This window comes from Sceloporus undulatus, chromosome 1 (assembly GCF_019175285.1).
Source record: "Sceloporus undulatus isolate JIND9_A2432 ecotype Alabama chromosome 1, SceUnd_v1.1, whole genome shotgun sequence".
In the NCBI taxonomy this organism is placed as follows: domain Eukaryota; kingdom Metazoa; phylum Chordata; class Lepidosauria; order Squamata; family Phrynosomatidae; genus Sceloporus; species Sceloporus undulatus.
The window spans coordinates 95,710,266-95,723,711 of record NC_056522.1 but is presented as its reverse complement, the minus strand read 5'-3'; the positions used below and the strand labels follow the sequence as shown (position 1 = coordinate 95,723,711).

Genomic DNA, 13,446 nt, shown 5'->3' with positions numbered 1-13,446 from the left:
TCGCCCAAAGTTTTATGGCCCCAAGCAGGAATTGGAACCCCGGTCTCCTCCCGTTGCACAACGCTGGCTCTTGTTTTGTTAGCTTACTGGTTGAGCCAGAAAAAGAGAGTTAAAGCGGTGCCAAACCGGGTTATTTCTCCAGTGTGGATGCAGCCTATGCTTCCATCGGAAAACACTGGCACGTGGAGCAGTAGTGTCTGCTTGATCCCACACGTTTCGCGACCTGTGAGAAAGTCACTGGGATTAAAAGCTGGTCTAGTTTCCATCCTTGGTTCGTTTGTTTCACTCCACGATCGGAGTACTTAAAAGTTAATGTATTTTGATTGTTGGCATAAACCAAGGCGAGAGTCTCTTCAGATGCTGATAGTTAACAAATTGGAGTCTCTTCTGTGTGGCTAGCAATACACATGTAATTAAATGCGGAACTGTTCATTTTATAAAAAACTTAAAACAGTTTTAAAGTGTGCTGATTCCTCTTCTCACTTTTCCCAGATCAGAGGTCCCCAGATATACTCCTTTCTCTCCGTTCGTTTGTTTCTTGGCTTTTAAAGCTCTCCCTGGAATCCAGCCCTAACTTTTCTTTTGCTTTCGTAATGCAGATTTCCCCCGCTCTTTGTTTATTGTTACTGTCTTTCGTTCAGACTGAATTAAACCAAGAATATAAATGTGGGGTTTTTTTTTTTAAAAAAATATTTTGTCATCATTTAATGTTAAGTTGTACATAATTTGTGTGTGGCAGAAGAAGGACACGATGCAGGACCATTGCTAGTATTACTTTGGTGCAATACTCAAGGATGGCTTTACAATATATAAATATATATATATGACAGCCTGATTGTGTCATACACCTGTTTACAGACTGGCTATAAGCGTGATTAGTAACATAAAATTTTGTCATTGTTTGGGGTACCTTGTCATGTATTTAAACTGTATTCCAATTTCCTACGCAATGTATTTGGAAGCGTTTGTTTCTTTTCAGTAGAAAACTGGCAGCAAAGGACAGAAGAGAGTCCAGGGATAAAATTATGAATCATCCAGCACCAACCATGGGATTCTCCTTTGATCAGTCAAACTTAAATGATTTCTTACCTAAATTACCTATTTTAGGATGTATTTCTAAGCACTAAGCAGATTTGAATGTATACTCATATTCATGGGACTTATTTTCAAGGCGTTCTTTTTGAGATGGAGTCACTGATGTTTTTCTTGCCAGTGATGAAGGATGGCACTAAGATGCAAATAAGATACAATTAGCTTTATTCAACTCTCTTAAATAATTACTTATCTGTGGTCTATGCTTTTGGATGGTGATAGATTACTACCCTGCAATTTATCATTGACGAGATTCTCCAAGTATTTTTATTATATTGAAACAGTCCAACCGCAAATGTACATTGTTAGCTGAAGTTATATTGACAACCACAACTTCTGATTTTCCATAATCATGTTATTTACCCCTCCTGAAAGTAGAAATTAGGTTGCAGGTCGGGAAGACACTTGGTGCCTCACAATATACTTTTTGTGCATGCAAAATTCTTATTTTCAAATTTGGAAATGAAGAGATTATGAACTCTGGCAAAAGCAGGTTTTCTTTTTTACATGGGGAGTTTATTTGGCATAGTTTTATATAGCAGCTGCTGATCATATTTCATAGAGCTGTTAAAGCACTTAAAACCTAAAATTAGGTACTGTCTGGTAGTAAATATTTCAAATCGCTGCCTGAAGAAATAAGTGGAGAAGCGAGTCTTTAAAACCCATTGCTTAACAAAATCAAGCAGGGCTTTACAATTTAAAAAGAACAAATAACTAAATCAATTTGCTTCTCTATATAATATGTTTTTATGTTTTCTTCTGTAAATAACCTTCTATTGAGAGATTCTTATTTTTTTAAAAAATCATGTATTGATCTGGAAACTGGAAATATGGGATTTTGTCTCTATAAATTATTCTTTCTACTGCGAAGGGAAACGCTTTCATGCTTCTACTTAATACCACTTTTTAACCATATTGTGGATCAGAAGAGAGGACACTAACCTGCTTAATATGTTCAAAGCTTAATATATCCCCCAGAGCATTAACTTTCCTCACATTTTTAAACCTGTGCCCCACCACAAGTATTATAAAATAGCATCTGATACTAAAATATTGATTTTGTTTATTAACTGGAAGTATAATAATTAAAAGTGAGCTAAAGATGAATTCTTTTATGAACACTGCTCTGGGCTAAAAACTGACTAGCATATAGTTGTCAGACATTTAAAAACATAACTTGATTCAGCAGATCTAGTAGCAGCGTCAAGCCCATTACCATTTCTTACGATAATGCCATAAGGGTACACTATGTTTGTGGCTTCAGAGCCTTCCTTAGTAGCTGCCTGGACTTGGTATCTTGGAGGGCAAGGATATTTTGTCTTGGAGGGCAAGATATAAATATTTATAATAAACCATGTTTATAATGATTGTTATGTCATATAGTTTTGAACAACGCTTCATTATTTTGCCAGACAGATATTCATACATTGGAAACATTTTAGTTTTATCAGAGATTTGTTGATAAACAAAGCACCGTTAGCAGAGATACAATAATCTTTTTGAAGAATTGGGCACTATCTAGGTCAACTAATTTTTCCCATTATTGAAGTGCACTAATTGATCTTGCAGGCACAGTCATTTACTTTCATGTTTAACATTTTCCTCTCCTTTTTAGTTATTCTTTAGAGTATGATCCTGCATAAATTTTTTTTATGTGTTTATAAAGTAAAAATGATGATTTAGATTTCAGGGTGAACATGTTTATGAATTAAATTTAGGGGGGAAAGAGTATTCACATATTAATGAGTTGCAGTACATGAACAGTTCACACTGTTGACGTACTTCATTAAACTGTGTCTATTGAAAATTATCATAAAGTTCATGATGGGTGGATTTTCCCCCTCCAAAGCCATTCTGAAGGCACTTTGGGATTCTTTAGCTATTAATGGCTTCACATTTATGTTTTGTCTTGTAATTACCGACCAGTTGTTGCGTTTACCAGCACAAAATGAGGAGTGCACCAGTTTTACTAATCATAGCAGGCTGGAAAATCTGACATAGTAGCCACCAGTTATTGACTGTGTTTGGGCATCACAATAAGCTGTTGTTATCGTGCGACCCACAATAAATCTACAGTGTATGGATTTGGTTTATTGTAACAAGAATGAGCTGCAGCAACTCATGGGTTTATCCAGTCCTGACCCTTCTCTTGTACAAACATTCACAAGGAAGTGGAAGGCTTCTGACTCCACTTTAGACTGATTGCAGTTTAGTGTTATATCTGAACCCTAAACTATCATCAACCCTAATTGTGATGTATTGGAACAAGCCAGTTTTATAATCCATGGTTTGGGGATGGCTTGTTTGGAACAACCTGTAGTAAATCATCACTCTTCATTGGGGTCAGATGAAACAGGAAGCTGTGGCTGATCAGAAATGAAAGCATGGGATTTTGGTCACTTTCTTATAACAGTGACAGAAGAGGAGAAAGGAAGGCATGTCAGGTGAACATGAAGTTCTAGCTGATGATGTATGCCAATAGTAGTATGTCATAGTTTATTGTGGCATCTGAATGCAATCGTTATTTGTATTTAAAATTTGTTGGGTTTATATGAGGGATGCTCTTCAAGTGCTCCTGTATTGCAGTTGCTATGATTCCTCTCCACTGGATGTTCAGACAATCATGCTATGATGCTTTGCAATATCAATATAAACAAAAGACACCCCAACCAATGGATTGCATGATCCATTACAGGTCCTGATTTGTCCCTATAACTTTAGGTTAATACATTTATAGAACATCTGGAACACTCCACTGTGGAATGGTAATGTAAAATATGGTAGATTGATTTTGAACTCCCTGCTTAAATTTTTTAGACATGTTCTATTCATATTATTTATATTTGGATGAATTATTATTTGAGAATTTTGGGTTTTTCCCCCAATCTGTCTTGATAGTTTTATGTTGTTTGCCTCTACTGTTCATATATTCTCTCTTTCTGGAAAAAATGAGTGTTTCATTGTAAATGTGATAATCTAACTTCATGCATTAATTTGGAAGCACTTTGCTAAATTAGTCTAGACTGAGCATTTTTATTTATTCATTTTACACTACAGCAGAGAAAAGAAAGAAAAATTACATTTCCTCCACAACAGGCAACACTATCTGAAGCTCTGTATTCTGTAATGAAAAGGTTTATGTCCTTTAGTTCTTTTAAGTGCATATAATAATTAGGAAGTTATAGCAATTCCACCTGATGCTACAACATAATTTTTCTTTGCAACTGAGGATTTGATTGTTTAGTGAAGGTTAGAACAGTGGATTGATTGATAAACACTTTTGATCATGTAATCCATTGGTCTTTTATGTGTGTGTTGATATTGCAAAGCATCATAGCTTTTGGCCTAAGTGAAAATAAATAAAAAGTGGGTGTATAAATATACCTAGAGGCCATGACCCAAAGCATAATCATTCAATTACCTTTGTTGGTGTGAAAAATATGAAACATTGATAGCATATAATATGGCAAGCCATACCGCCATGTCATATAGCAAAGCACTTTTGGAACTAAAAGGACTTTTAAAAGCAGTTTCATATATGATGTGAAGTTTTTTTCTGAAATCAAAAATCCCACTAGGTATACTAAAATCTTCGGGTGGCTAGTGTAGTTCTTCTGGTCTTGGCCATAATTTAACCCAGAAACGTTTAAGCTTAGTTAAACCATTATGGGGCTAATCAGGATCTTGGAGGGTTAAACTAGAAACCTAGATATAGATTAGAAAAATTATATTGAAATAACCTGGATTGGCTAATTGGATACAGGTAACATGGAAAGAGACGCACACTTAAATAAATATCTATCCAGGCACTGGTACAGGCACAGATCCGGTATAGGCACAGCTCTGGGAGCCAGTTTTCTGTTCCTGGGTCCTCTAGGTGTTGCATTTGCCAAAAAGCAAATCAAAAAACTAAACAAATTCAGTGGTGTCTGAGGTGTTATGAAGTCCTTCTGCATAGCCTTCCAGGATAGCCTTCCCCACTCTCTCTGCATCCACACTGCAGAAATAATCTGGTTTGACATCACTTTTATTGCCATGGCTCAATGCTATGGAATTCTGGGAATGGTAGTTTGTTGTGCTACTGGAGCTCTCCCATTGCTTTAAGCTATATTTTGGCCATCCACTCTGGCTGATCAGAATTCAGTAAGTGCCACTTTCTTCACCCATAGGACACTGCCTATTCAGACCAAAGGATGGGGAACTTTGATATGTACCAAGTTTGGATGCTCATCTAACTTTTAAAAAAATAATGATGAAAGTTATATGCAGATGGCTGATCCAAAAATAAATAGCATCCTTGGTGAGAAATAACTTTGGTATGTCCACCCAGGTTAGGTTTTGCAGTAGAATAGTAAATACATAATACAATGAAACTGTGCCCTGCTGATCTTTTTAGGTAGGAAAAATGACATCAAACAGGAAACTGAAAAAGAAGCATAATTCAGTGCTTTTTAATGGAATTTAATGTTTGCAGTTTGTGTCTGAATAGCTTGTTGATCATGCCAACTTGCTCAGACTCAGCTTGTCCATCCCTAAGGCTTCACTGAGCGTTCATTGATTTTTCAGCTGCAGGGCATAAACTTGTAACTTTATATTTCTACATTTATCATTGAGAAAACTCTTACGGTCAAGTGTCAACCTCAGAAAGTAAAATAAGTGGACGATCATGCTTCAGTCTGTCTTTTTCTTTTGCTGCCACTTAGGGAATTAAATTCACAAATTTGTGAATCGTGAATCTGTTTGTGTGGGTGATCCTTTAGGTCGTCTGTTGACTTACAGTGACCCATGAAACTGATGTCCATTTCTGGCTCCAGGTCCATTTACTTTGGGCACCACTGGTGGTACCTCACAGATTCTATTATTATTATTATTATTAAGCTTTAATTATATAGCGCTGTATATTTACATAGCACTGTACATAAAATCATTTAATTAGACGGTTCCCTGCCTTCAAGATAATTTAGCTCTTGACACACTTGGCCAAAAAACCTAGTAGGTGATCTGATATAATCTGGGTGAAACAGACCTAGCTGTGTTCAAGATGAAGTCTGAAAAACAAAGTAAAATAGGATTTGGTAGAACACTGTTCTGCCAAATCTTATTTTACTTTGTTTTAGGTGGCTGTTCCATTTAACTGGTAAAATTGAGATGGGACCTGTATTAAAACTTGGTGAGGTTAAGAATAGTGTGACTAACCTGTTTCCTATTTCTGTAAGACTAATCGTTAAACGTTCCAGTTGAGAGGCTATAAAACATGAAGATAATATAACAGGTTGTTTTGTATTTATGATGAATACTAGCTGTGATGTTTTACTCCCTTGAAAATACTGTACTAGCAAAGTGAATTTTATAGAACTAACATCCAATGCAAATTTGCATGTTATGTCTAAGGCTGTTGTCACACTGTAGAATTAATGTGACTCAATACTGCTTTAACTGTCTTGGTTCCAATCTGTGGAATCCTGGAATGTGTAGTTTGTTGTGGCACCAGAGCTCTCTGAGAGAGAAGGTTAAATATCTCACAAAACTACAAATTCCAGAATTCCATAACATGGAGCCATGGAAGCTAAAGCAGTGTCAAACTACATAAATCCTGAAGCACTTTGGAGGAGAAGCACTAGTCATTGCTAATGTATCCATTATGTGAATTGCTGAATTTGTTTTCGAGTATTACAAATTATTTCTGGAGATTTTCCTATTGAACATGCAGTATTACAAAACCAGTAGAAGATCTCAGCAAAGTGATGAACCACTTACGCAATATTTTTAAAACAGAGTGCTATACAATATAGTGTAGGTGACTGCTTTTGGGAGTAACTGGCTGTGTTTGACTGAGGGGTGTATTGAGAAAGAAAATGCCTTTAAAACGAGATGCCCCAATTGAATAATCCTCACTTCTGGGTCTTACTGAGTTGTGTTAGAAATACATCAGGTGTTGTATAAAATATTATGCTGGTACTCTGTTCAACTGTAATATGCATATTTTAATTTGCAATTTTTATGCAATGATTAAAATTGGATAAACTCTTGCATTATTACTTATGTGGATATGAACAAATCGGGTACAGTGCTGTGTTTCAGTGGATTTGGAAGTGTACCTAAAAGATGTCCTAATTTCTAAAAGTATGATATTTAGTGGCTACTCCCACCTGCTAAATGAATTTAGAACGATTTTTTTTTGAGTGGAAGTGTTGTTGAATAACTGCTGCTAATCGCAGAAGTCATAGTCGTAAAACATGTTTGCATATGGCTGAGTTTAAGAAGAAACATCTTGAGTATATCTTCAGGGAAAGATAATTCAAGTAGAAGATATTCTTCCAAACGACTGTTTCTTTGAACCAGTTTAAATATTGTAAATACAGTCCCAAGAGCTGTCCACTTCCTATGTAGTTCCATTGAAATATGGAGGAAATATAAAGTGTAGGTTCCCAGTATTCTGTTCCACTTGTGAAATGTCAACTAAGGACACAGTTTATTTCATGATGTGTGTGTGAGAGAGAGAGGAAAGAAAGAGAGAGACGGCGACTGCATGAACACAGTCTTCATGGAAGGATAATTCTCTGTAGAATGAGAAGGGTTCTATTTTATGAGAGGTAATGCAAGATAGGAAGTCAGTATGGAAACTACAGTGTTTGTCTGATGGCAGAGAGTAACAATTTTTTCTTTTGTTTATTAGGCATATTATCCAGAAGAGCTGCACACTATTCACATTGTGAAAAAAATTTCAGTCTATTTCAGTCCAATTGCTTTCATAAAATAAACATCTTGAATATAAAAAGCCAACTTGCTATAAATATTTTGCACATCAAATATAGTAATCTTGATTATCTGCAGTGTTACAAGTTAATGGCTTGATTCTTATGGGCCAGTGCAGGTCAACTTCATAAGTGACAAATTTCACATTAACACATATCCTGGAGATCAGTCAGTATGGGAGAGTGTGTTTATGCATTAAATCACAGCCTTAACCTGTTATGGAGCAGCCGAGGTGTAGTCTTCTTATTGGTACAAACAGAGGCCTGTTGGTTTTGCTGCTTCATCATCGTGAATATGAGTTTAACATGCTGGGATAGTTGTTGGTTGGATTATGGAAAGTAATTCAACATAACAGAACATTTGTCTGAATAATGGTATTGTGTATAAATTTGTTTATTTGGCTTCATTGTTTTGGAGATCAATAAAATGTAAAAAGAACGTGATACTGTTTTGATTTAATATTAGTTGCTTCTAAAGTAAAGCACACTTTTCAGATTGTGTCACAAAGTGTAGTACAGGAATGATGGTGTAATTGTGTGAAAATCTCGTGTAAAGTAGGTTTAGGATGAAGTATACACTGTCTACAGATTTTCCACCACTTTGTGCTCTCTGGCAGGCAAATATAGCTGAATAATATTTAGGACTGGGATAAAAGATGCCACTTTGGGAAAAATAATTAATTTTTAATGAATTTATTTGCACGATTTTATTGCACAATTTTTAATTTTATTTGCACTGTTTATTTACATTATTTTCACCTGAATATCTAAATCACTTTTTCTAGCTTCAGTAGTGCATCTAGATAACTGTAATCCCTGAACATAATGTATTTATCTCCCAACCAACCTGTCTTTGAAAGTCATGTTGTATTAATGTTGTTGTATTCATGCAAAAGCACTAAATGAACATTCCCCCTTCCATCATTTCATGATTTCAAATGGCTATGATACCATAAAGACAACAGCAATAATCCTGTCTACAAATTTTGGATATTAAACATGGTTCAATTGTAGCAGCATGTCAACAGGAATAAAACAGTGCTTGCTTCTGAAACAAAACACAGTTGGGAGCAAACATTTAGTAGTACTAAAGGGTAATTTATTTTAAATTAAAAATAATAACTATACATTTATTTATTTATTTAAAAGGAGGAAATTGTGCTTTGTCCCACAGCTTCTCCTCCAGTGAGTTCTAGGATGCCCATGGTGTGCAAGTACTTCTCTGCCCCTCAAAGAGGCCCATGACCTCACTGGAATGGAGACATATTGGATTGCAAAAGTGGGCTCCCTGTTGAGATGTAAATAGACTTTAAATTTCCTGGACTTTGAAAATCTCACTATTGCTGCATGGCCAGAAGGAGGAGGAGCCTGCCTGCAAAAGATATCCTCCCCATCATAACATCTTTTCTAAATATAGAAACAACATGTAGGCACCTGACAAACATCTCCAATTGTATTTTTCCCCGTCCTGTTTGGTTTGTAACATCTTGCCTGATGAAGAAACCCATGGAGTTTCAAAAGCTTGCAACAAGTATATTATGCATGTTGTTTGGCCAATAAAGATATCACTGATTCATTTTTGTTCATATTTGTTAAATGGCCAACACATCTATCCCTGAATGTTTTAACTACTGGTGTTTATTATTGTGCCCATCACCTTCCATTTCCTGAATCCAGCCAGTTTTTGTGGCCCTTAGATCAGATGGTCAGCCTTAATGTACTACATGAAGTTAAATAAATATAAAGAAGTAGAACTTGTGGTGTCTAAAGTGTAAAATTAATAAAGGTTTTTGGTGTGTATATGAGTGTAGCTGGATTTGAAATAACATGAGATGTTGCATTTTCAGTTTGTAATTTGTCCTGGGAGATAAAGGGTGCATCTGCACTGTAGAAATAATGTCATTTGAAAGCACTTTAAGTGCCATGGCTCCTTCCTACAGAATCCTATGATTTTTAGTTTTGCAAGGCACCAGTACTCTTTGGCAGAAAAGGCTAAACACCCTGTAAAACTATAAATCGCAAGATTCCATAGGATGGAGCTACAGCACTTAAAGTGTTGTTAAACTCCATTATTTCTTCAGTGTAGATGCACCCAAATAATCATATTTTCATAAATACCAGTTGTTTCTAAGGAATCTGGTAGATGCTGTTCTGAAAATTAATATACTTTATTTTAAGTGCCACCAATTTCCCCCCTTTTTCATATCATTGGAAGTCCCACATACTCATATAATTTGCATCTCATAATTATTGTATTTGTTCAATTCCTCTCTAAAAGTAAGGAAAGGACAGATATTTCATTTCTTTAGCAGTAATTTGAAAAAAAAATTGGTCTCACCCACTTTTATGTGTGCCAGCAATAGTACAGTGGGGCCTTGGTATCCGCTGGGGTTTGGTTTCAGGACCCCCCGTGGATATCAAAATCTATGGATGCTCAAGTTCCATTAAATGTAATGGCACAATAAAATGGTGTCACTTATATAAAAAGGCAAAATAAAGGTTTCCTATGGGAATTTGTATATTTTTAATGTATTTTCAAGCCGTGGATACTTGAATCTGTGGGTGAAAACATCAGTGAATAAAGAGGGCTGACTGTATTTGTAGCCCTGTGTTTTGAATAAATCTGCAGTTAAGTAGCTTCACTGAGTGGGGAAACATGGGAAAGCACACCAAATGTGGAAAACAGAAATGTAGTCCAAACTTTGACTCCTAGTGAAGCTTGAATATATAAGTCTGTGGCCCAAAACAGAGAGGCCAAAAGGATCAATGTTGAGGGCATGGTGTGCAGGTGATGCATGCCCCTGGAGTGGATGGAAGATGTTCCAAGGCTGTATGGAGACTGGAAGAGCTGTCCCAAAAAGGAACTGTGAAATACAGCCTGTTTGGGACTGTGGCAGCAGCCCACTTTGAGACCAGGCCATAAGGCCCCCATAGTCCCTGGCCAATCGGGCCCCAATCATGCATGGCTGGAGCAGCCAGAGGCTGCTCATAGCCACTCGTCTGCTTAACCCTCAAGAAGTTATGTGAAATAATCCAAGGAGACACAGAAAATAATTGATAAAAATAAATTTGACATTATTGATTAATTTGGTTTTCTAATGAAAGTTTTCTAACGAAAAAGAGTGGCCTAATTTAATCTTTAATTTAGGTCCAATCCACGCTGCCAAAATAATCCAGTTTAACATTGCTTTAACTGCACTGGCTCAGTACTAGGGAATTCTGGGAACTGTACTTTTGTGAGACATTTAGCCTTTCTCAGAGAGCTCTGGTGCCAAAATAAACTACAATTCCCAGGATTCCCTAGCACTGAGCCAGGGTGTTAAAGCAATGTCAAACAAGATTATTTCTTCAGTCTGGATTGGACCTAAATTGAGAGCTTGGAATTTCAACATTCATTTAATTATTGCATTAAGTAACTGATTAAATTATAAATAAATAAGTTAAATGATGGTTGATGTAAAATGGGATGACTAATGTAACATTTTCTGCCTAATTCTTTTCCCAAGACCTAGTTGTGTTGAAGATCTGCAAAATTACTTCCCGTTTTTCGTTAATAACTATGGATTGCCGAATTAAAAGGTTCATGGGCACAAGAGTTAAACTACTTACTTGAGAGTGGTCATTGTGAATTGGGTAAAGGGCTTTTGAGTTCAGCAGTCTCAGTAACTGAATCTCCCATACTCTGTTTCTAAAACTAATACATTATGTATTTTACTGAAACTGGACATATATTTATATTAATACAATCTTAAGAATTTCAGAAAGTTGTAGAAACAATTGAAAAACAAGCAAAAGTAAAGACCAAACCTCCACACCACTCAGCTCAGGACATAATTTCTCCTCTGCTTTTCAAAACAGTGTTTTGCCTAAATCTGGTTGCTAAATGAATTGGTACACTGGAATTCTAGCTAAAACTTGCAATTAGGTTTAGTCTAGGGGTGGGGAAAATGTGATTCGTGGCCACATGTAGTCCCAAGACTGTTTTTCAGGCCCTCGCTGCTTTGGAAACTGTTTAGAGACTTCAGCAGGTCCAAAAGGATTTGACCAAAATGCTGACCAAGGCCAACTATAAGGAACATGTATCGCCCTTAAAACAGCTTCACTGGCTACTGTTTCATTTCCTGAATTCAAAGTGCAGGCCATGACTTACGAAACCCTATATGGCTTAAGTCCAGACTGTCTGAAACACCATATCTCCCCATATGAACCTGCCAGAAATCTAAGATCTATAGTGGGAGGCTTTCTCTCAGTCCCACCACCATCACAGGCTTGCTTGTTGAAGACATGAGAGAACCTTCTAAGTGACTGCTCTCACCAGCCCAGTACAGATGAGAAGAAAGGGACAGCCAGAATGGGGAAATTGCTATGATCTGGTTACATTGTGTAAAATTGTTTTGTCAAGTTTTAAATTGTCTGGTTTTTAATTGATAATCTATTTGATATGGTTTACTTTTTTTAAATAGTGGTTATGTACTATTTATTGTTTAAAATTGATTTGAGTGTAAGCTGCCCTTAGAGCTTTAGATATAGGGTGGAATAGAACTATCTTAACATATAAATAAATATTGCTTATAAATGTTCCTCTGCTTGCTGGGAGCAGTGGAGCTTTTGTGTCTATCAACCGTATACTTCACTGTTAATCAGTTAATCAGAGAGGTGTGCACAGTTCAGGTTTTTAGTCCTCATTGGGCACTTCTGAAAATGGACTGCTGCTCAGATAAATTTAAGCCATCAAGTTCAACATGGGCCTCAATTCTTAGTTTTGGCCCTATACTGAATGCCTCCTATCAGTATAATGGATAATCCAAAAACTTTCTCAGAATTTGATAAAATCAGTGGATACACTTAACAAATTTAGCAGACTTCATTAATTGGCAGATTCTTGTGGCCTTGGGCATATAATGCCTCAGGCTCCACCTGGCCCAGGACTCAAATACCTTAAATTAGGCAGTTTCATTTAATTTGAGTTTTTGGTAATAGGGTTAGGAAAGACCTTTTAAGGACAAGATCCCAGAGGGAGCCTTCCCACATTGGCCCCCCTCCCCACAAACCAGTTTGAAAAGTAGAGCTAGGCATTCCATAAATACACATATATGACAGAACAGAAGTGTAGAGAAGGATGCTTCAGTCCCTAGAAAAGGTTCGATGTGGCCCCCAGAAGTTGTGACTCTCTGAGAGTCAAAAATGTTATTTTTTCAGTTTTTATACCACCCCCTCCCCAGTTTGCCTTCTATGGGGTGAGAAGACATTTTGCCATCTTTTTTGCCCCCCCAGACAAGGACAGAATTTTTTTTTTTTTTTTTTTTGGGAAACATGAAGTGAACAGGTAGCAACTTCTGATCTAAAATGACCAAGAAAGCACATAATAAAGTCCTTACATGCCCCCTTGGAGGGTATTTGGGGATATTTTAATTTTTCTTTTTTGTTATAGTATGTATGGGGGGTGGCCCTCCAACTGAGGGGCTACTCTGTACCCCTGGCTTTCCATTGCTACCTGCTTCTGCCCTAGATGAAAGCTCACTAGACAATGAATATAACTTTCCTTGGCAATGAAGATAACTTTTCTGAGGAAGTTGGCATGTATGGAAACTCTGTGAAG

General features: G+C 36.6%; 1 protein-coding gene across 13 annotated transcripts in view; it reads left to right on the top strand.

Moving 5' to 3' along the window:
- EYA4 (EYA transcriptional coactivator and phosphatase 4) overlaps positions 1–13,446 on the top strand; it is a 171,702-nt gene that overhangs the window by 939 nt on the left and 157,317 nt on the right. The gene's annotated exons all lie outside the window — the stretch shown is intronic.